Source organism: Podarcis melisellensis (genome assembly GCF_964234715.1).
Source record: "Podarcis melisellensis genome assembly, chromosome: 6".
NCBI lineage: Eukaryota > Metazoa > Chordata > Lepidosauria > Squamata > Lacertidae > Podarcis > Podarcis melisellensis.
In genome coordinates, this window is record NC_138538.1 from 77,943,505 (window position 1) to 77,966,760 (window position 23,256).

The 23,256-nt window shown below is 42.5% G+C and overlaps 2 long non-coding RNA genes across 2 annotated transcripts in view; one reads left to right on the top strand and one right to left on the bottom strand.

Annotated features, from left to right (window-relative positions):
• Positions 1 to 23,256, top strand: part of LOC309372480 — a 101,081-nt gene that overhangs the window by 25,056 nt on the left and 52,769 nt on the right. The gene's annotated exons all lie outside the window — the stretch shown is intronic.
• Positions 12,022 to 17,294, bottom strand: LOC309372481. The gene is made up of 3 exons (XR_014169526.1): positions 17,217 to 17,294; positions 16,411 to 16,492; positions 12,022 to 12,145 (listed from the first exon to the last, which is right to left on the bottom strand). It is a non-coding gene; the product is annotated as an uncharacterized lncRNA (long non-coding RNA).

Genomic DNA, 23,256 nt, shown 5'->3' on the forward strand with positions numbered 1-23,256 from the left:
ACAGCCACACGAGGCATTGTTTTGTCACCTAAGTGCCTATAAATTAGGAGAAAATTTCTTTCACATTAATTTATATGACAAAGCAGCACAAAACAAATCTCATCACTTACACTGATAGAAATAACTAGGCATTAGGTTCCCATGAATTAAAAATGTCTCATATTATCAGTAATAAGTACTATGTATTATCATCACTGATTGCATCCATCTTCTTGGATTTTTAATGAAAATCATTATGCACATGCAAATTTCAGTTGACAATTACAACATACACTGCTTAGCAAAATTCAGTTTATTCAATTTGCCTTTCCTACATTCGAGAGCATGCTAATGCAGAGTTTTTGTTTCATGCAAAGAAAAGAACAACCGCGGAATTATTCTTGTGCAAAACGAGCTAATGAGCAGATTCACCTGCCGGCAGCTTTGCAATAATACAAAATGCAGTACAATGCTGGTGACGAAGATTGCATATTCATGTAGCCCGTTTTGCCTCACTGCTCTGTGATCTTTCCTAGCACTCACAGCAAGTAGTCTTCTTATGCACATTCTCACACTGACAGTTCAAACTGCTATGTATAGCTCACGTACACTCCATTCTTCTGCTTCTTCCACCTATCCTTCCCTCAGCTTTGCCACATGTCCTTCAGCAACCCTGCCTCTAAACTCTTAGCTCCATTCAGTTTCCTTGGCCTCAGCTACCTGTTTGCGCATGACTCCACATATACCCCCATTCCCACCAACAGCAGAACCCTCTTTACAACTCCCCTTCTGCTTTTCTCACAACCAAACTTGCATTCTTCTCCAACCCCTTTACTGGAGCTGCACCCTTGACACCCAATTTTTCACAACTTCCCTCAGAATTTTCCCCATAATCTCTAGGTAGAGCTGAAAGACACCCCCAACTGAAAACCCGGAGGGCCTCTGCCAATCCATGTACACCATACCGAGCTGGATGGACCAATAATATGACTCGGTATAAGGCAGTTTCCTTTGTCCCTAATATTCTGTGACATCACAGCAGCTCAGCCAATGGCTAGCAGGTGTCACAGGTGATAGCCTGTACAGATGGTCATAGAAGTATAGGGGTGGAGGGGATTTTATTTTTTATTCTTCCCACAGAAACTCCATGGAATGTGGTAGGATACAAGTGGAAGCATGCAGAGTTCTCTCATGGCAAATCAGGGGTTGCAAGTGACTATAGCCTTACTCAACAATGTGGTAAATTATATCACTTCAGATTGGGGGTGGTACACGTGTCCTACTTTACAGAGGCCAGCCCTCTACTGAAGTGCGGTGCAGTCCAAAAATCATCACTGCCCATCAGCAGTAAACAGCTGTGCAGTACACTGATCAGGCAACACAGGACACCTGCTAACAATAACGTTCACCTGCTGAAGGTAGTTGATCTATTGTATTCCTCTTTTGGGGGAATGCACAAGTGACTACCTGAACAGCTGGGGCTCACATAATTGAATGCTCTTCCACATATAAATCTTTATATACAGTGGGTTTTTTTTTTTTGTAAGAATAAAGAAATGATGTGCTGCTACTTGATAAAAGTGTCATGTGTGCCAGCACAAAATGGCTGCCATGGGCTTCAGAAAAACAACAGTTGATGGTACTCCATCCTGGTAAGTACCATTACACACCAAAAAAGCATAGCCTAGAACATCAAATAAAAGACTAGATTAGAACCCTGAAAACTTGTTTTCTACGTTGAGCAGCTTTTAATCAACTGACACCACCATCCCTACAATTTGACAACAGTAGAACCTAGACACTGGTTGATCTCCTCAGTAAAAACTAGTCCTATGTAAAGCACCTGAAAGGTGGTGAGAGGAATGTTAGGTACTTTCTGAAACAAGAACAGGATAAAATAATCTTAAGAATCTTCTATGTTTATGGTTGAAGCACATTTGACTATACATCTATCTGACATAAGCATTTCAATTTCAATGAACAGGGAGTCTGCCTGGATTAAACAAAGTTCAAATTAATTGATCAAGCATTGTTCAGCTTCGTTAAGCAGGCAAATTAAATGATATTCAGATTTAATTGTAAAAGATCACAACAATATGAATTTGCGGACTTATTAAGGATACTAAATTCACTCATGAGGGTTTGTTTCAGTTCCAAGAAATAGATTCTTTAAACAAGAAAGAACCAATGTGATAAGCACATAGAATGGTAGCTTTACCTATGGTATTTGAAATCTATGCCAAGTTGGCTAATAAAGCACAATATTTATGAAGTATGGAAGTAAAATTTGTGTCTTTCAGTGCATGCACAATGTGTTTCTAAAAAAACTTGTGTTTAACTGTTCTGTTCTTAAGTGTTTAACCTTATTGCTTTTCAAAAGACTACTAACTGGTATCATTCAGAAGGGAGGCAATGAGCAGGTTGGGGAAATGGCATGAATTTAAGCCCTGTTCCATTGCCAATAAGCATGGGAAGCCTTTGCCCAGCGGTGCTGTGTGTTGGTTTCTGCTTTCTTCTCTGTGCAGCAAAGTGCTTGTCACGAGACAGGTTGTTTACATTCCACAGACAATGCACTGTTGGGTTCCCACGGGAATGGGAGACTGGATGTGACGTACACTGGTTTCCTGTTTTTCACTGCTCTTTGCAGTTTCAGTTTGTGATTCTCTCCGTGCTTTAGAGGAGAGATGACGCTTTCTCTGCTCCGGCAGAGGGAAGATGTTTTTCTGTAACTTACCAGCTTTGAACTGTAAATAAAGTAGTATAGAGCATGTTGGCTCATACTTTTCATCATTCCACTGTGCACTGGACACTGCTTATCCCCAATATTTGGTTATGGGCCCAGAAAAACGCGGTGTTTTGAGAATGGACTTCAGAAGTCGGGCTCCTGGCAAAGGAAAAAGGAGCAAGACACGAAGTTCCGGCAAAGCATCGGAACAGCGGCAGAGGAAACGGAACGCACGGTATCTGCTCTGCACGTCAAGATGATTGATGGAGGTATGTGCTACTGCTCCGGGCAGCCTGCCAGCTTCTAATTAATGGCTTTATGGCTGGACTTTGAACTTTTAATAGCCGGTTTTGCCGAGGCACAGGCAAATGGCTAAAAGCCATTAGGTCCAGTCGTGACCAACTCTGGGGTTGCGCCGCCCATCTCACTGTATTGGCCAAGGGAGCCAGTGTACAGCTTCCGGGACATGTGGCCAGCATGACTAAGCCGCTTCTGGCAAACCACAGCAGCACACAGAAACGCCGTTTACCTTCCCGCTGGAGCGGTACCTATTTATCTACTTGCACTTTGACGTGCTTTTGAACTGCTAGGTTGGCAGGAGCAGGGACTGAGCAACGGGAGCTCACCTTGTCGCGGGGATTCGAACCGCCGACCTTCTGATCGGCAAGTCCTAGGTTCTATGGTTTAACCCACAGCGCCACCCACGTCCCTGCTGTGGTCCATAGATTGCAGCAAAATACTGTGCAAGGTTTTGCCCAGTAGCTTCTCTGTGTGATGGGCTCATGAGAAAAAGCTGTCCCATGAGCCCTTGCTGAAGAAGGGAGGCGGAAACCCATATAAGGCTGCTTCCCCCTAGAGCTCCCTGTTTTGCTTTGAGAACTTTTTTCGCCTTTCCCTCAGTGAAATTATGGCTTTCCTTTGTTAGGCGGAAGAAGGTTGTTTGTATGAGGGAGGAAATAGCATTGGTTAGGATCAACATAGTATGGGGTGGGCTCCATAAAGGGCCTGAGGGGAGGAATGACCATGGCAAACCCAAGCGTGGGTTTGGTATCTGCCTGTTTGGAATCTGCACCCTGGTCCCCCAGTGAGACCTTGCTTGGTTGGCTTGCACCACGGCAAGGTTCGACACTGGCTGACACCCATCGTACAGTTATGGGCTGCCAAGAGTAATCTACTTGTGCCAGCACTTTGCTGAAAAAAATTCATCCCAGAATAGTTCTGAGAGTAGTAAGCTTGTAGAGTCACCAATTACAGCCTCTGGGTTGCATCAAGAGGAATGGAAGTTAAAGACAGTAACAACTATAATTAAACTGCTATCTGTAATCAGTAAAGCTACAAATTCCAAATATTAACTACCATTAAAAATTGTATTTTGAGCAAAAGATTTAGAAACCCTTCCCCTGTTGATCTTCATGAAGACTAATGTCTAGATAGATACTATAAGTGTTGTCTTCATTATGAGTAAGCATACAGAACAGATCAATTATTCCCCATGCAGAAAACAATCTGATCCATAAAAATGTACGTCGCGCACATGGCTTAAATGAATAATAGGAAAAATGCAGATTTAATGTTTAGTGTGTGCTTGCAGAACCCACATTGTTTAAGATGGAAATAACAATAATAATAATTAGGACCCTGACAAAGAGCAATTCAATTTAATCATAGATTACAAAGCAACTTCAGAATTTCCCAGAAAAGATTTTGCAGGAGTGACATAAACAAATCTCAAATTAATCTCTCCTTTGTTCCTAATCTCTCTCCATGTCAAAGGATTATGCAAGCTTTATCTCCTATCAGATATTAAATTTCAGTTATCCATAATAGCTTGTTGGAGAGGGGTCTGTTTAAACAGCAAAGTAAAAGAACACAGAAGAAAGTTCCGAGTCCTTTCCACTTTGATATGTCTGATGTTTTTAGCCGATTGTCAAGAGGCTACAGGTTACTAACAAAAGGGATCATCACAGTAGAGAACAGCTGGAAGGACAAGGGTTGCAAAAAAATGGATGTGACTCCCAGCATGGGAATAGGAAGTGTGTCACATATTCAGTAATCAGGTTCTTGAAATAAGGGTAACTTTCCCTGAATGTGAAGCCTATGTATAGCGAACTACGTTTTTGAACATATCTAGAGCAATTTGTACTCTGAGCTTTAAAAATAAAATAAAAATGAAATCCCAGGCAAAGTATTCCCAAGGCTAGGGATGAAAATAAAAAGTTGAATTCATCAGCTAGTGTAAATTATACAACTTGAGCAAATTTGCATAATGGTTCTTGTTTTGAATATTCCCCCCCCCCCCGCAACATTTAGTATTTTGAAGAGCTTCTTCTGCTATTTCTAATCATAGGGAGGAGCAATAATCTAGGGGGGATACAGATGCCCTGCCTTCCATCAAGAGAAATTTTATTCGACCACACCTCTGCCTTCTAGGGGTGTGCAAGGACATGTTGTTTGTTTGTTCCATTATTCATTGTTGTTGTTAAAAGCTTTTGATTCATAATTTATCTGTTAGACTCACATTTGGTTAGTTCATTTTTACTGTTCTTTCTTTCTTTCTTTCTTTCTTTCTTTCTTTCTTTCTTTCTTTCTTTCTTTCTTTCTTTCTTTGTCTTGGCTGTTTGCAGCTGCCTATGGTGGAGGAGGTTGCAGAACATTTCCAAATCCCTGTTTCGCCCCCAAACAGGCAACTAGCAAAGCCCATATAGAATATGGGGTGAAGAAAACGTCAAGAATAAGAGTGCAATATGTGAGGAAGAGCCAGCTCATAAAACTTAGCTTCCTACCCATTCACATTGGACAAACTCACCTCGCAAGTAGAACAGTCCTCTTCGGGAGGTTGTGGACTCTCCTTCCTTGGATGTTTTTAAGCAGAGGTGGGATGGCCATCTGTCACAGAGATGCATTGCAGGGGGTTTAACTTGATTACCCTTGAGGTCTCTTCCAACTCTACAATTCTATGATTCTATGAAATCCAGAATGGAGACCCTGAGATGGTTGCTTGTATGCCTCCTTCTGACAACTCCTGCAGCCAAGCTGATGCCAAACGTATTGCTCTGCTTTCCTTTGGACAACATCCACGAGGCCTAGAGGGGAGTGTCTTGTCATCTGGGCAGGCCAGGACCTCCATACACATTGTCCAGGCCTGTGCCCTGGGAAGATCAGTTCAGTCCTGCTAACACAGTGGTTTGACTTCACCCCCAGAGGTGCACTCCATTGTCTGTCAAGACAGACAAATGCCAACAACTTTATTTGGCCCTGTAATATGCCTTTCCAAATCCTTCAAGACATCGTCTATAGCCTCCTTGTCTGAAAGTTCCAAAGATTTTAACCGCACACTCTGCAACTTTTATAACGTTGCATAGAACTATTGTGCGATATAGTTATGCACTTGCTCCATTTGTTCAAACACTAATGCCTTTCTCTCGTTATATCATGTTTCATTTGTATCTTCCCAAGAGGAAAGTCAGGCTGCTCGTAATCTTCCATGTACATTTTGTTCACAGATTGCAATCTGGCTGTTTGCATGACACAGAACACCCTTTTTGTGTTAAATGATGCTACAATTGTGTTGAAATCAACACGGGTACTGTTTACCTCCAGCTCTTGGCCTTCGGTTAGTTTTACTGTTGCTCTTTTACATGATAGACTTCAGTTTCCATATCTTCAGACTTCCCATCTGGAAAGCAGACTCTTCAAACCCTTGTCTCATGAGACACAGTTTGTCTTTTGAGTTTACATCAGGACATACTCCTAACCAGACTCACCTGTAGAGGCACCTCAGAATTTTGGAGGATGGATTCAAGAACATACTGGAGCTTTAGGTTTGGCAATTAAAGAGCTCCTGTTGTGTCCTGGCACAACAAAATCACGTTTATAAAAGGAATGGATTTCTTGCACCTAAGAAAGTGTCAGAGAAATTCACTGAGAAATGCAGGGTGAATGCATGACTAATGAGAAGGCATGTAAACACCAGGCAAGCAACTCAAGATGGATATGGGGTGAATGTTCAATAGACACACTGGAAATGTAAGTAAAACCTACGGCAAGGAAGCAGAACCTCTCACTCTGCAGTTGCTCTTGCAGAGAACTCCCATCATCCTCAGCCAGTGTGGGCAATAAAGGATAATGTGATTTTTGGTACAGTTACAGATCTCTCATTCCTGACTGATGGGATATGCCCTTCCTGCAAGGGTACTTAACGTAGATCAGCTAGTAAACTATTTACAACAAGTTATATTTTTCTTAAAGCCAAATATCAAGTTATCAATGCAGTGTTTCTAATTAGAACTGGAAACCAGAGAGCAGCATAGAGGGATGTCTTTCACAGAATGTACTTTGAGACACAAACCCCACCTTCCCAAGCAGCAATGGTAGTCCTTTTATTTTATAGTCCAAGGCCAAAAAGATTTCTAGCCAATGCTCTTCAGGCCAACAGAACCATCCAATTCTTTTGTTTTGAAAATTCATTTAAATGTTAGTTTGATAATCCATAATCAAATATTCCAGCCATTCAATAGGATTGCCTGGTTGTTCACCAGAAGAAGGAAGAAAACATTAGTCCAAACATGGACATGAGATGTGATATACTGATGGTGCATCATTGGGGGAACATGCATTTTGGAATAGATTAAAATACTGTATATATTGAGATATGTGTGCTTTGGAGCAAATAGCATTGCATAGAAAACAAATGGATCAAATAGCATTGAAAAACCTCACAAAGTTCCACAATGCCCAACCACTGATAAGTCAGGATATTCATGGTGAGGCATGCAAGCTAGGGGTTATGAAAATGATTTCTTTCAAGAGTGCATCAGATGGCATTAGAGACATTTTTCATATCCTGTAACATATTCCCTTAGTGGTATCAAGTGTTTTATCATTGCACACTCAGAAAGGCTTTATTTAACTGCTGCTGAAGAATAAGACAACAAATGTACAAACCCGAATCCCATCAGCATCACTTTCATCTTGCTGTCGGACCTGACTGTGAAAACACAATAAAAACATTTTAATCTTTTGTTCATTTGCTTATTTGGAGAGCTCTGGTCATATATCAAAGTAAGGCACAAGGCCCACTTTCAAGCATGCAATATCTCTCTTGTTAAAGTTACATTTCTTGACTATAATTGACTGGAATCCTGTTCATGCTTACTTTTGAACAGGGGTCAGCAAACTTTTTCAGCAGGGGGCCAGTCCCCTGTCCCTCAGACCTTGTGGGGGGCTGGACTATATATTTTTTGGGGGGGGATTCCTATGCCCCACAAATAACCCAGAGATGGATTTTAAATAAAAGGACACATTCTACCCATGTAAAAACACACTGATTCTTGGACTGTCCGTGGGCCAGATTTAGAAGGAGATTGGGCCGGATCCGGCCCTGGGCCATAGTTTGCCTACCCATGCTTTTGAGCAACCCTAGTGAAGTCAGAGATGCTTTGCTGCTCAGGAGTGGACAAGGGAATTCATCCGCCTCATGCTAAAATGTGTTTTTAAATGTGGATATTGCTCTTTTGAATGCATTGCTTTTAATGGGACACACTAGGGATGGTGGAGGAATCCGTAGCCCTCGAAATGTTGCTAGACTGCAACTTCCATCATTCGCTAACCATTGGCCATGGTGGCTGGGGGCTGATGGGAGCTGGAGTGCAACAACATCTGAAGGACCACAGGTTCCTCATTTCTTGGCATATATTGAAAAATGATGAAGTTCTTCAGGATGCTGTTGCTTTGCACTGCATGTACATCTCAGCGCAAGGGGGTATTGACAAGGTGGCCAGGACAAGGATAATGCATTTCCTCTTCTTCCAGATACCTACCCCCTTGCAGCCAATTTCACAGCCTTTTCTGAGGGATGCAATAATTGTTGAAAGGGGAAATAGACTAATTTGCAGTGGTCCAAAACAAATTGTCCCACGTTTCAGTTCAGCACTCGTTTGGAAGGTTAGATATTAGGGAAAGGGCTGTTCAGGGAATGTGTTTCCTCTAATATCCAAGTGAGGTAATTGGAATGAAGCAAAGGATGCTCTCTGGTGTGTGAAGTGTGAACGACAAACTTGTAGGATGGGTTTGGAATGTTTTGCCATATTGTCCCTGGTTTGCATTCTGGAAAGGATGCACAAATGGCGAGGCGCTCCAGTAGGCATGCCAATGTGGTCAAACAATGTCTCTGTCTTTGTATAGTCAGGGTCTTCTCCACATCTCCCACCCTAAGATATCATGTTCTAAAGTTGGTTGGCACCATATATGAGGTAGGTGAGGCATAGCAGAGTGGGGCTAGACTACAGCTATGCTACAACCTCATTGTAGAACTGAGGTTTGAAATGATGTCTGCTTCATAGTTCATGCTCTTTACAATTATACCACAGTTATACCATACAGAAGGGCTATAGCTCAGTGATCTGGGACGTGGGTGGCGCTGTGGTATAAACCACTGAGCCTTGGTCTTGCCAATCAGAAGGTCGGTGGTTCGAATCCCCGCAACGGGGTGAGCTCCCATTGCTCAGTCCCTGCTCCTGCCAACCTAGCAGTTGGAAAGCATGTCAAAGTTCAAGTAGATAAATAGGTACCACTCCGGCAGGAAGGTAAACTGCATTTCTGTGCACTGCTCTGGTTTTGCCAGAAGAGGCTTAGTCATGCAGGCCACATGACCCAGAAAAACTGTCTGCGGACAAACCTCGGCTCCCTCGGCCAGTAAAGCGAGATGAGCGCCCCAACCCCATAGTCATTTGCAACTGGACTCAGCTGTCAGGGGTCCTTTACCTTTTTTATAGCTCAGTGATAGCATATGTATTTTGTACGCAGAAGGTTCCCAATTCAATCCCTGCCATCTCTGTATGGCACTAGGAGACATCTTGACCTGAAAGCCGGGAGAAGTGAGTTAACACAGACAATACTGAACTAATTGAACCAATGGTCTAACACAGTATAAGGCGGCTTCTTATGTTCCTAAGAGGGCTTAGTGTGTAGGGTTGCAGCCTGAATCAACCACCAACTGCTCATTTCTATTCTATTTTGTTTTTTTGTCAGACCACATCTCTCCCTATGCATAAAAAGTAGAAAATTTGACAATGCTCTTAGCACTTGCCACTTGTTGGAGAAGTGCAAGGGGACTTATAATTAATTTGTGCTGCAAATTGATGAGATCCCTGGTTCACCAGTTAGCAATGGAGAGATGTGCAGACAAGATGACGACACTGCCCTATCTCTCCATCCCTCAATTCTACTTGACAGAATGAAGGATCAGGGCTGCCATCTTCTGGAGTTGGCAGAGATAGATGCAAGCACCTTTCTCCTGAATAATAATAATAATAGTAATAATAAATTTACGACACTATCAGGATTATCTGTATCACAAAACTTTAACTTCCCGCATATATTGCTGTGCTGTAAAAAGTGCATAAATCACCATCAAAGAACCCCTTTCCATTTTTGCTTCCTCAAGACCCGTCGTCAATCAGAATTAATGAGTCAGAATCGGGAGTTTGGAGCTTGCTGACTTACACCAGCCTTTTTAGTGCCACGGGATATTGAAAATCCTGGAGAGGAAGTTAAAATGGGCAACAGTGCAGTGAAGAATGGAAAGGAAAGAAAGGGAGCATTAAGTGACTTGAGCAGTACTGAAGCCAGGGAAGTCTCAATGGGGGAACGCTACTTACAGACTTCACATAAGAAAGACCTGAGAAGTGTACAGAAACTGTATGTGGAGTGTGGAACTAGAAACATTTGTGTGCTTCTACACCTTTCACATTCAGAACCACCCAACTTTCAGCTCCACACTCTTTGAAACATTCAGTCCAGCACGGAATAGCAAACCAATCAATCAATCCTCCAGCCAAATTCAGCCCTATTCATAAATGACAATTTTCAGAAAGCATTCTGGAGATTCTTTTTTTAAGGGTATGGGTGAAATGATTTAAAATAATAATAATTAATTATAAGGTGTCTCATTAACACTGGCTCCTCTCTCTCTCTCTCTCTCTCTCTCTCTCTCTCTCTCTCTCTCTCTCTCTCGTTTCTCAGTCCATAAAATGGTTGTCTGGGTGATGTACAATAGAGAAGTTTAAAACAAATTTCTGCTCCTCTTTTTCTGCAGTGGCAGAGATAACTCTGCGATTTCAGCTGCCTGAGCGTGCAAATGTGCAATGGCAAAACATCACACAAAGGCATAATATTAGGCAGGTACCTTTGCTCCATGGCTTTCAATGCCTGTTAAGAATATAAGAAGACCATTTCTGGATCAGCCCAAGAGCCAATCTAATCTTGCATTCCATCCTCACAGTGGCCAACCAAATGTCCACAAGAAGCTGGGAAGAAGTCCTGAATGCAACAGCACTCTGTCCACTTGCGACTCCCAGCAGGTGCCATTCAGAGGCATACGGCTTCCAAGAATGGAGTTAGAGCATAGCCATCATGACAAGTAGCCATTGCCAGTCTTATCCTCCATTAACTTATGTAATCATCTTTGAAAGCTGTCCAAGTTGGTCCCCATCACTACCACAACCTAAATCCCTTTTTGTTTCTTTAGGCAAGCCTACCCAGACATGTCATTTTATTCAGTGTATTTTGGGTTTTTTTTTAAAAAAAACCTGTTGATTTTAATGTATATATTGATAGATTTATGATGTTTATTTGTCTTAAAAATCTGCTGATTTTATTGGAATTTTCTTAGGAACTTAAGAGAGGGAACAATGAGAAAGTGAGAGAATTTGAAATGGACACATTTGCCCATCCCAGTCTTTCACTATTGAGGGAGACCCCTGGGTCAACAATGAGAAGGGTGTGTGTGTGTCTGTGTGTGACTGAGTTGTTAGGACCTCTTTTATGCACTACCATTGAAAGGATCCTTAGGGACAGATAGCTGGAATCAAAAGGAGTAAATGGGGCTATTTCTCCCTCAGCTGCTATTGGTTTCTCAGGTGATCAGATACATTAGGATCACTCTTCTGTGTTGTTTACTAGCTGACATTCCATCTGGCAATCCCAGCAGTTCAAATCGAGTTGCAAAAAGTGATGGGAGCAGATGCTTGGCTTATTGGGCTACTCTGGCCTAACAATAGTCAGTGGTAAATGTTTTCTGTTTTCAAGCCAATTCATGGGCTGAACATTTTTCATCCCCGTAATCTGACAGCTATTAGAAAAGGCTGAAGCCGGGAGGGAATGCAATAATACTCTATTTCTGGTGGGTTTTAGATTAGAAAAGAAATTTCATTTGACAAAAGTATTTCTTTGCAGCTTCAGTCACAAGACGTAAGCTTAATGAGATATAAACCCCACCTTACAGCTTGCAGGAAGCCAAAAAGGTTGTGATTTGTGGCACAGCTGGAATGACAAAATGGAGAGAAGCCTACATGCCATGGGGCACACAACTGGCTCGTCAAACAGTCTCAGTGACTTCAGAAGTTGTGGTTCTTTCAAACTTATCCTCATCTGAACTTCTCCCTGGATGCTGGAGTTTTAAATGGCTGTCAAAGCAATCCAAAACCTCAATCTACCATACTGAATGGGGTGGAGATGCCCTTCTGCCCAGCTCTACAAGCATCTATAGGTCATCAAGTGGGAAGTCTCACTGGTGAGGAGAACCCACCCACATGGTGGGCAGAAGTTACCACCAACAACATCTCTACCAGTGGTAGGCAGTGGGACTCCCTCTTGAACCTGAGAATTTTGTGGGCAGGGAAGGATAAGGGTAGGTCAACCCAGCCAATAACACATCAGGTCAGATGTGGGCCTTTTCACCACAACTGCCTGGAAGTAGTGGAGCTGTGGAAGTACTGATGCTCAAGCTGTTCCATCAAGCCCATCACTGCTGACTAGGGATTTGCACTGACCCCCTTGGTCTTCTTTCTGAGGTGGAATAGATGCACAGTGGCTACTAACATGTTTCCAGGCCCAGTTTAAGGGCTTGTTTATGCTATAAAGCCTTTTTATAGCCCAGGATCCCAGAATACCAGCATGAATATACCTGGAACCTAAGGTAATCCTCTGAGGGCCTTCCCTTAGTGCCCCTCTGAGGAGTCTCAGGGTGGCAACAGAGGAGAGAGACCTTCCAGCTAAGTTCTGTATCTCAGAATGCTCTTCCCAGTGAGGCCCACCTGGCGCCAACAAGCATTTGATCCACTAGACTATGATAAAGCAGTTTCAAGCTTTTGTGTTAGTCTCCTTGGTTGCTAATAAGCTTGCTTGTTGTTATCTGTGGAGGTTGGTGTTCATGCGTAGAAGTAGTGCAGCAACAAAACTGCTAGCACATTTACAAAGCTAAGCAGGGTCTGGTCTGGTTTCAAGTTGGATGGGGGGCTGTGTGTTGAGATTCCTGAATTGCAAAAGGTTGGACTAGATGACCCACAGGGTCCCTCCCAACTCTACAGTTCTATGATTGTACAATTTATTAAATGTTAATGTTTTAAAGTACATTTTTAAACTTGATTGCAAGTCGCCTAGAGTCTGCCCTGTGTTAGGTGACTAACAAATAAACGACAAAGAAAAGGATACTACTTAACTTATTTATTCTTTTTTGTCCCCTCTCCAGCAATTTTGTACAAAGGATTATGCATGCATGAAAACAACAAATTAAGAAAAAACTCTCCAAATTAAGGCATAGCTTTTGGAAAAGAGAAAGACCTGATGATACTTCCAGTTAAATGTAAAAGTCTGAAATGGTTTTATTGCATATTATCGTGTATAGGGTAGGAACAAAATGGTGAAGACATCATAACTGGAGTCTGTGATGACCTTTTGTGGTCATTCTTTCTGGGTTTCAATAATAATAATAATAATAATAATAATAATAATAATAATAATAATAATACCCTGCTCATCTGACTGGGTTTCCCCAGCCACTTTGAGCAGCTTACAGCATATATAAAACATAGTAAAATACCAAACATTAAAAACTTCCCAATACAGGGCTGCCTTCAAATGTCTTCTAAAAGTTATGTAGTTCTTTATCTCCCTGACTCTGAAGGGAGGGCATTCCACACAGAGGGCGCCACTACCGAGAAGGCCCTACCTTACTCATCCACTTTCCCCCTCAACGTAACACCCCCTGGAAGTATGAACTAAACCTATATTGTACAGCAGCAGGGGGAAGTAGTTATTGGATCATTAAATGGGTCTTTAAATATGGAATCATTTAAAGAAAAGATGCTCATCAACTTGGTCTGGTACACAGTGTTAAGTGAACCAAACTGATTTGTATTGCACAGATTAGTATGTATATCAGAATGAAAATTATCATTAGGTTTGGGCAATGCTTTTTTTCTGGGGGGACACACAGGGGTATGCATACCCCTAAACATTTTGTGAATCTAAGTTTGGCCTCATTGAGGGGCAGTATTTCAATATGAGTAGGAAAATGGAAGTACCCCTAAACATTTTTTTTTAGAAAAAAAGCACTGGATTTGGGTACTTCTCTGCATTTTGGGATACAGTTTTTGATGCATACCCCTAAACATTTTGTGAATCTAAGTTTGGCCTCATTGAGGGGCAGTATTTCAATATGAGTAGGAAAATGGAAGTACCCCTAAACATTTTTTTTAGAAAAAAAGCACTGGATTTGGGTACTTCTCTGCATTTTGGGATACAGTTTTTGATGGCGGGGGACAGACAGACACCTAATACATATAAAATTCATACCGTATTATTGTTTTCCTTATTGTATTCCACCATAGGACTTCCTGACAAATATTTACAATAAATATTTTAGGTTAAATTTATTTGAAAGGATGCTTATTTTAGGCTAAGACTGGGAAGGAGTCTCAGTGTTCCCTGTGCAATTTTAGTAGGATTTCCAGTTTTAAGGTGAGAGAAACACCACAGAGCAGATGAGTATTATTTTAGGCAACAGAGCTTCATATACATATTAAAAGCTTCATTTTACATGCATTATAGATTAAGACCTGTGTGCATTTTTGTGGTTTTATTCTGACAAGCTTTATATTCTGTGTAAACTATAATTAAGGAAAGAAGGATTACAGCTTAAGTCCTAAACAGACTACCCAGGGACTGCATGTCCTCAAGCCCAATGGGACTTACTTCTGAGTAAATTTGCATAGGTTCACAGTGCACATCTCCTTCCTGGGTTGTATTTAGACCTGGATTCTCAGAATTGCACAGCTGCTGCTGCTTCTGCATATGCTAACTTCTAGCTGCTGGTGAGATGTGCAAAAGTGGCCATGGACAGGCCAACAGCTCATGCAGACTTTGCATGCATTGACTTTTAGCATGCTGCTCTGAGAGGGGCTTGCTGAGAGCCTTCAGCGGCAATGCTAAATGTCAATGTCCCCAAAGCTCAGTTGGACAACCACTGTGATCAGCCCTGGAAACTAGTGCAAGACACAGCTCCCGCAACATGGTAAGAATCGGCACTCTGAGTGCATTCAGGGCTGGAGGGGAAACCGAATTTTGGTTCAGTTCACATTTAAAGGTGAAACTTCCCCATTTAGATTTCCTAAAACTGTATGTGAACAGGAAAGCAGTCATCCTTCAAAAATTTGCACTTCTCTGAATTTTGCAATGCAGTTCTCCAAGCAAGTGATATGTGGGTAAAATGCTTGTGTGAGCAAAAATAACATTCCAGAGTACATTGCATTAGAGGGGGGTGGACTGCAAAAAAATGTGCATATTAGGCAATGGTCTGTTTATTAGGAGAGGATTGCACCAAAGCACCAACATATGCTGATGACAGTTTTTGAAAGAAAGAAGAATACGCAAATTGATGTGGAAATGAAAGACTGGGAAAGTGAAAAACTGAGATAAAACAAAACTGGCAGATTCACCCAGCGCTATATGTATACCACTGTGAATACTTCAAAAGGGAGAAGATGTCATTACAAGTAGGTCTTAGATTGGCCAATGCCTGCATTAGGGATTGTCAAGGAACCCCCTGTTTGAAAAATCAAGGTTGGTGATAAATGTAGTTAAATGTAGCTATATTCTTAAATTCCTGGAAAGCCAGATGAGCCTTGTTCTTCAGGCATTTATTTAATCTTATACAGTGGTACCTCGGGTTATATACATACGCTTCAGGTTACAGACTACGCTAACCCAGAAATAGTACCTCGGATTAAGAACTTTGCTTCAGGATGAGAACAGAAATTGTGCTCTGGCATCACGGCAGCAGGAGGAGGCCCCATTAACTAAAGTGGTGCTTCAGGTTAAGAACAGTTTCAGGTTAAGAACGGACCTCAGGGAAAAAATAAGTACTTAACCCGAGGTACCACTGTATATTTAATTTGCTGTTTGATTCATCTTGCTCCAGTCAATCCAAAATGGTTTACAACCAGACAATAAACCCCACATAGATACATTAAAACCAAAAGGGAGAGAGGAACACATTAAAAACATCCCACCCAGTTCTAAAAGACCACACATAGTTAGAGGTCAAACACCTGATTATAGAATAATTTTTTTGCAGTCAGTCCATGATTGGCATTATATGTTCAAACTGTATTGCCAGATCAAAAGGATCCCCTGTATGTTGTTGGGAATTGCAAATGGAGAGAGTGCTCTTGTGATCAAGTTCCACTTGCAGGATTCACAGAATGTTCGACCAGAGAGGTATTTGGTCTCATTTAGCAGGGCGCGTCTTACATTCTTGCATCAGCTGATATGAGAAAATATGATCCCAGGAAGACAACCTGATTAGGGAATTTGAGAATGGGGTGTAGTCTGGGGAGACAGATCTGTAGGGCAGAAGTTTCTCCTACCTGAAATAGGTAGTTAATGGTCTACTTTTCAATGAAGCACCTCAAACAGGAGGTGAGGGCTCACATGATTGAATGTTCTTCCCTGTCAAGAAAGGAAAGAATTAATCTTGCACATGGAAAACAAGCCTACAAGGGATGAGGCTATTTTAGAATATTACAGTGCTTCCCAGGGTTTTGTTTGTTTGTTTTAAAGGTGCCGGTACTCACCAGTAAATGGGACATGGGTGGCGCTGTGGGTTAAATCACAGAGCCTAGGACTTGCCAATCAGAAGGTCGGCGGTTCGAATCCCCACGATGGGGTGAGCTCCCGTTGCTCAGTCCCTGCTCCTGCAACCTAGCAGTTTGAAAGCACGTCAAAGTGCAAGTAGATAAATAGGTACCACTCTGGTGGGAAGCTACGGTAAATGGTGCTTCCGTGCGCTGCTCTGGTTCACCAGAAGCGGCTTAGTCATGCTGGCCACATGACCCAGAAACTGTTCGCCTGCTCCCTCGGCCAATAAAGCGAGATGAGCGCCGCAACCCCAGATTCGGCCATGACTGGACCTAATGGTCAGGGGTCCCTTTACTTTACTCACCAGTAAGCGCCTCATCCTTAACATTGGGGATGGGGGAGATGCTGGTACTGCATACTCTTGAGTTCCCCCAGAGGGGAGCATTGGCACTTTCTATGTTCTTTGTTATGGAAGAGGAGGAGCATTCAGTCATGTGAGTGTCATCGAAACCTGTTCATTCAATGGTATTATAAACTGATCCTGCCACCTTGAAGGCAAGGATGTACACAAAAACATTTCCTTTTTAGAGCTCACCTCTCCCTCCTCACACAGGCACCTGAACTCTGGATTCATGGAAAAGAACCCTATTTCTGTAAGTGGTTTTTATTATGCATTACTGCCACAGGGAGCACAAAAGCCAAGCTCTTCAAAAGGGCTCAGCAGTGGAGCCAATCCTGCTTACATCGCTTGCATGAAATAATGTGGCAATTATGACTAGCGCTTATGCTTCCTAGCCATCCCTTTCTCAAGGGTAGTGAGTCAGAGAAGAGGGCATAGAAGTACTTGAAAGGGGAACACTTTTTGACAGCAGGCTCCACAGCGACTGGCTGAAACTGACTCACTCTAGCCACCAAAGCATGACATCTTTTCTCCTTATGGCTCATCTTTTCCATTATTAGGACCTGAGAAGTGACTTCACTCTGGCGACAGGCATATGCTCACTGCTCAGGTCTTTGGCTTGTTTTTTCCAACAGGAAGCCATAAACCAGATCCGTCTTGTTCCTCGATCAAGAAGTAAGGTTCAAACCATGATCACAAAAAGATAGTCTACTAACGCTGCTGGAGACTAAATCATTATGAAACAGGTCCTCTAAGAAGGAGACACCAACATTGTGCTGCCTGTCTATCATGAAGAGCTGGCAGTGATCAAGCAGTCTTGACAATCCCAGGTGGAATTTGTATGGGCCATCCTTTCTGGTTTCAGCTTGTATGTTCTTTGTAACTGTTCCTTAAGGGGTGTTTTTTGGAAGTTCAAAGGGCCTCTGTTAAGGCCTACTGTCATTCAGTACTTGACCTGATTTGAGAAAGCCAGTTTTAAGAAACAGAGCAAAGAAACCAGAGGACTACATGAGGTTTGGAAGATTATATGGCAGAGAAGTTTTACCAACAAAACAAAATGGAGGAGATTTAAGTCATTCATGTACTCATGCCATTTTGGGATTAAATCACAATTTTGTTGTTTTGGCACAGATATATCCAACTGAAAATATAGCACAGTAGCTATACCATATATATACATTATTCCAGGTAATTCATTCCAGTTTTCAGATTAATTTCATAATAACATATATCTTAAAATATAGCTAACTGTTTTTTTAAGCCAACGAGGTTCTTTGAACCACTTAATATTGTATGGTAAAGACAGAGGATTGTTACAATTCCACCAGTGCTTAAAATTATCAAACTTTGTTTTTAGGTTCTTAGATGTGTGTAACTTCAACTAATGGAAATTTAATTAGGAATTAGGAATAATTTCATTCACACACACACACACAGAGAGAGAGAGAGAGAGAGAGAGAGAGAGAGAGAGAGAGAGTAGTTGAGTGTTCCTTTCATTGAACAAATCCTGGCCCTATTATACTAATGGGTCTTGCACATGCACATTAGGATGAGAATGAACTCCTTTATCTTCACCATTTTAATTAAGCATTTGAATTGTTTTGATGTGTCCTATAATGCAGTAATTTTATTGATACCTAATATATTAAAAGCTCAGTGAATGGTGAGGGAAGCAGTCCATTTTATGGGGCAGTAAAATGAAGTGATGCAAATATCTGTGCTCAGAAGGTACGAAAGAGCATTAGAAATCAAGATTTCCTTCTCGTCTGGTGGGAGTCTTCCTCCCCACTTTTCATGCCAGGCAGGGACAGAACCAGGACAGAGGCAGCTTGCGATCTCCACTGGATCGAAAGCACTTTTACTCATCAGAGAGACCCAAGGACTGGGCCCTCCAGCTTAGAGCTGACATAACTGACACCCCCACCCCAATAAAGTGGGATCTGCACTTCAAAAAGATGAGGTCACCCCCCCATCCACACTAGGTACCCTGAGCTACAGGGCTTTGAAATTTGCCATAGATCTGCCACTTTGCGTTCTTGTATGTCTGCTCAGAAATAAGCCCAATTGGATCCTATCCAGTGGAATCGCACCCTGAATTCATTATTCACTTGAGTCTGAACTTGTTGAAAATGTTAATTTGGCATCTAATAAAAATATATTCAATAATAATTAAAAATGCCATGAGCTTGTCAATCATCCTGGTGGTCCATTTGCATCCAGTAGCAAATTCATGAGAGAGCAACTGTATAGAACATTGATGATATGTTTTTTTGTAGACTTACTTAAAAAAAAAGCTGAGAAAAGAAAACTGGACATTTAGAGAAGCATATGGAAGAAGTCTGACACAGCTTTCCCTTCTCCCACCTTTCAGCCTGTCTTTTAACTCTTGTCCTGGCTATATTGGGGATTTTTATTTTTAACTTTTCATCTTTATTTTTACAATTGATTCCACACTTCATTGCAGTCACCATGCCGAATTTTGTGTTTCACCAACAGGGATTCTCAAGGAATGTCTGCTCGCACGCCTCAGGAGTTGTTCTTTCAAACTCTGTTCATGGCACATAAATCACCTGTTGACTCTATAATGATGACAACTGAGAAGAGGAAGCCTGGCTGTTGGAGGAAGGGATGAAAGCTTGCTTTTGAATAAACTTTGTTTTTCACATGGGATGGATATGATAAGGAACTTGTTGAGGTTGTAGGGATATTTTTAAGGCATGTTCTCCGGATTTCCATTATGTCCATCTATGTTTTCTTTCCACAGGATTCTTATCATTGATTTTTATTAGGGAGCAATTGTTTCTGGAAAGATAAGGTTCCATCAGTTGATCATATTTTATTTATGGCTTGCTGTAGTTAAAGCTCTTGACATCCCTGAGAGACACACTTTTAGCATCTTGTACCAGTTTTTAACTAAAAAGGCTGAGTTGTGGTTCGAGGACCCGATCCCCGCTTGGAGGAATAAAGACACGTGGACACAGTGTACAAGGTTAATGGGCAAGAAAAGGCCACAACTTTATTGATTACAGCAAGTGGGAAGGTATTGGCTTAGGCATTGGACCCACGGAAGATTGACTCCACCCACTCGGAGAGGGGTGAGTCTGAAGAGGGGTTAACCACCAGTAGGGGGAGCCTGTTGATGCAAATAAAACTATAAGCTCTCCCCTGATGTCACCGAGGGTCGTGCCATGGCCCCCCGCCACACAGGCATCGGACAGGATCCACGACCGCCGGATTCCTTTAACGGAATACCCAAATTCGAAGGGGTAGGTGATGGCCACACCTTGCCCTTCCACACACCAACAACACATTCCAATGCCTAACTGCCAAATACCAAGAAAGTTGTGACGATTGCTACGAGGTAGGCAGGGAAAAAACCCCAAAGGCCGGTGCCAATTTGCCAGTTGGAAAAAAATCCTACCAGGCCCCCTGGGCAACCTGGGCAACGAACCGTAGATCCATAGCAAGGTCAAGAGAAATGCTAAGCCCTAAGCCCTGAGGGAGTGGTGGGTGGGTGACTCGTGATGAAGAGGTGAGGAAATGAGGTAGAATGGCTGGCGCGGCTGCATGTTGAGCAGCAAACCACGCCCCCACCAAGCCACCTGGTTGGACGCCCCCTGCGTGACGCGGGAATCACATCCCGCCCACAACACCTCCCCTCCAGAAGGAGGAGAGGCCTTCCATTTTCAAAACAAAACTCTTTCACCCAAAGACCATAACAGAACTCCTAGCAGCACACAATATTAATTTAATAAACTGGAGGAACAAGATGAAAAATATGGAAAGGTTGTTTGCATAGGGTTATGGCCAAAATCTGCCCAAAATGTAACCAACCTAGATTTCTCTCTCCACCCCCCCACTTCTTTCCTTCCCTCCATGAAAGCAAGTCACCAGCCCTTCTAGAACCAGAGATGCAAGAAAGATAGCAGCATGGTATAGTGGTCAGAGTGTAAGACTAGGATCTTGAAGAACATCGTTCAAATCCCCACTCAGCCATGAAGCTCACAGGGTGGCCTTGGGCCAGTCACTGCCTCTCAGCATATCCTATCTCAAAGGGTTCTTGTGAAGATAACATGGGGAGGGGGGAGCCATGGCATCACTTTGAGCTACTTGGAGGAAAATGGTGGGATTTAAATGCAATAAATAAATAAATATGCACAGGTGGGATTCAGGGAAATTGTTTTGTGATAAACAGATCCATTCCTGCCTTGTTTTAGCTAATACAGTAGTACCTTGGTTCTCAAATTTAATCCGTTCTGGGAGTCTGTTCAAATCCCAAAACCATTCAAAAACCAAGGTGCAGCTTCCGATTGGCTGCAGGAGCTTCCTGCACTCAAGCAGAAGCCGTGTCAGAAATTCAGCTTCTGAAAAACGTTCACAAACCGGAACACTTACTTCTGGGTTTCCGGCGTTCGGGAGCCAATTTGTTTGCCAACTAAGCCATTCGAGAACCAAGGTACCACTGTATGCTCAGTCATATCTGTAACTGGTGTTTAGAGAAGTATAAAGAAAAGAAAACCAATAAATAAAAGAATAGAGTTACACCGCTGATCCCTGGAGTGCCTCACCTGCTGGGGCAAAGCAAATATACTGCTCACTGGAAAAGAGAGGGGATTGCTGAGCTGGCAATGAGATCAGGGCAGGAACACTAGACTGGCTCAGCCTCGGCTAACCCAACATTGCTGCTGCCCTGACATTCCTTCTCATGGAAATCCAGAAGCAGCTTGAGAGGTGGAGCAGAGCCACTATGCTAGCTCCACAGCAGGTGTGTGGCTATTGCTTCTGGGAAGTGGGTGTTGGGAGGTGCCAGGGATGTCAGTGCACTGTAAATGCAACAGCAGAAGGACTTTATTGGCGCCGCTGTTGCATTTGCACCACTGTGGTTAGCAGAGGTGATGTCGCTGCCCAGAAGCTATTCTTATTCCACCAGGTATGCTGATCCTGCCTAACCCCCGGATCCGCACCGGTGTGCAAAGGAAGTTCAAGGATGACAAGAAGTGGGTATGAGTGATGATTCATCCTCCTCCTCTTCAAATCATCAGTAATAATCCATTCAACCCATTCCCCATGGTTTAGAGAGTCGAGTTCTGTGTGAAACTACACTGTGCAACTCTTTCTCCATTAACATCTCTAGTGGCTATTGAACTCCACTATATATGGAAAACACAGGAATGATCTCCAAACCATTCTAAAGCAAACCTTAAGATAGATTTTCTTAAAGTCTTTTCTTAGGTTGAAATTGTTCATCCCTCTTATCGACAGAAAGCCCATTAAGGGCCTTGTGATGAATATCTTTTCAGTATCTTGATAACTCTTTCTATTCATTAATTTTATTTCCCATTTATAGCCCACCTTTATATTCGAGGGAGCTCTCAAGGTGGCATACAGTTAAGGACTGCAACAACATGCACAATAAAAGAAGCATCTGCATAAAGGCTAAAATGGATCAATTGCACACAAACAAATTTTAAATCTAGAAAGCATAACAAAACACTGAAGTATTCCCATCTGTATTAATATATTATGGACACAGCCAGCCTTCTCAGAATAAGTAGGGGGCCACCACTAATAAAGTCTTGCTCATTGTGGTTGTGATGGGACGATGAGCTGCTTGTGCGTAAAATGCAAGTCCCTCAGAGTTTGATCAGGTTTTCAAACCTCTGCCTGTGACGGAGCCCCTCCAGCATGGCTGCGTCAATCACTAGTAGAATCCGAAAGTGGCTGCTTTCGGAATCGTTTCCAACATAAAAGCTCTTTAATGGAAACACGTCGTCTGGCCTCTCGGCGTGACAGTTTCCGGCGAGGTGTGGGTGTCCCTATAGGAGGTCCTGAGACCTCCCCACTGTTTTCGCTGGAAGCGTCTCTGAGCCATCCCTCCGACTCACTTTCCCTTGGAGTTCTTGCTCGCCCTCTACTGGTTCCCTCTTCCGCTGCTACTCCTCTCTCAACCTCAGTGAGCCTTTGCGCCCCCGGCGCTTTAGATGGCAGTTCCCTGACAGTGGTGATGTACCAAATCTTAGAGAGAAAATATGTCCACAGCTGCTCATGTCAGATGATCACAGAGGCCAAAGTGTTCATATTGAAACATGCTATCTCAATTAACATTAAAATCACTGTACAGTGGTACCTCAGGTTACATACGGTTCAGGTTACATACACTTCAGGTTACTCCGCTAACCTAGAAATAGTGCTTCAGGTTAAGAACTTTGCTTCAGGATAAGAACAGAAATTGTGC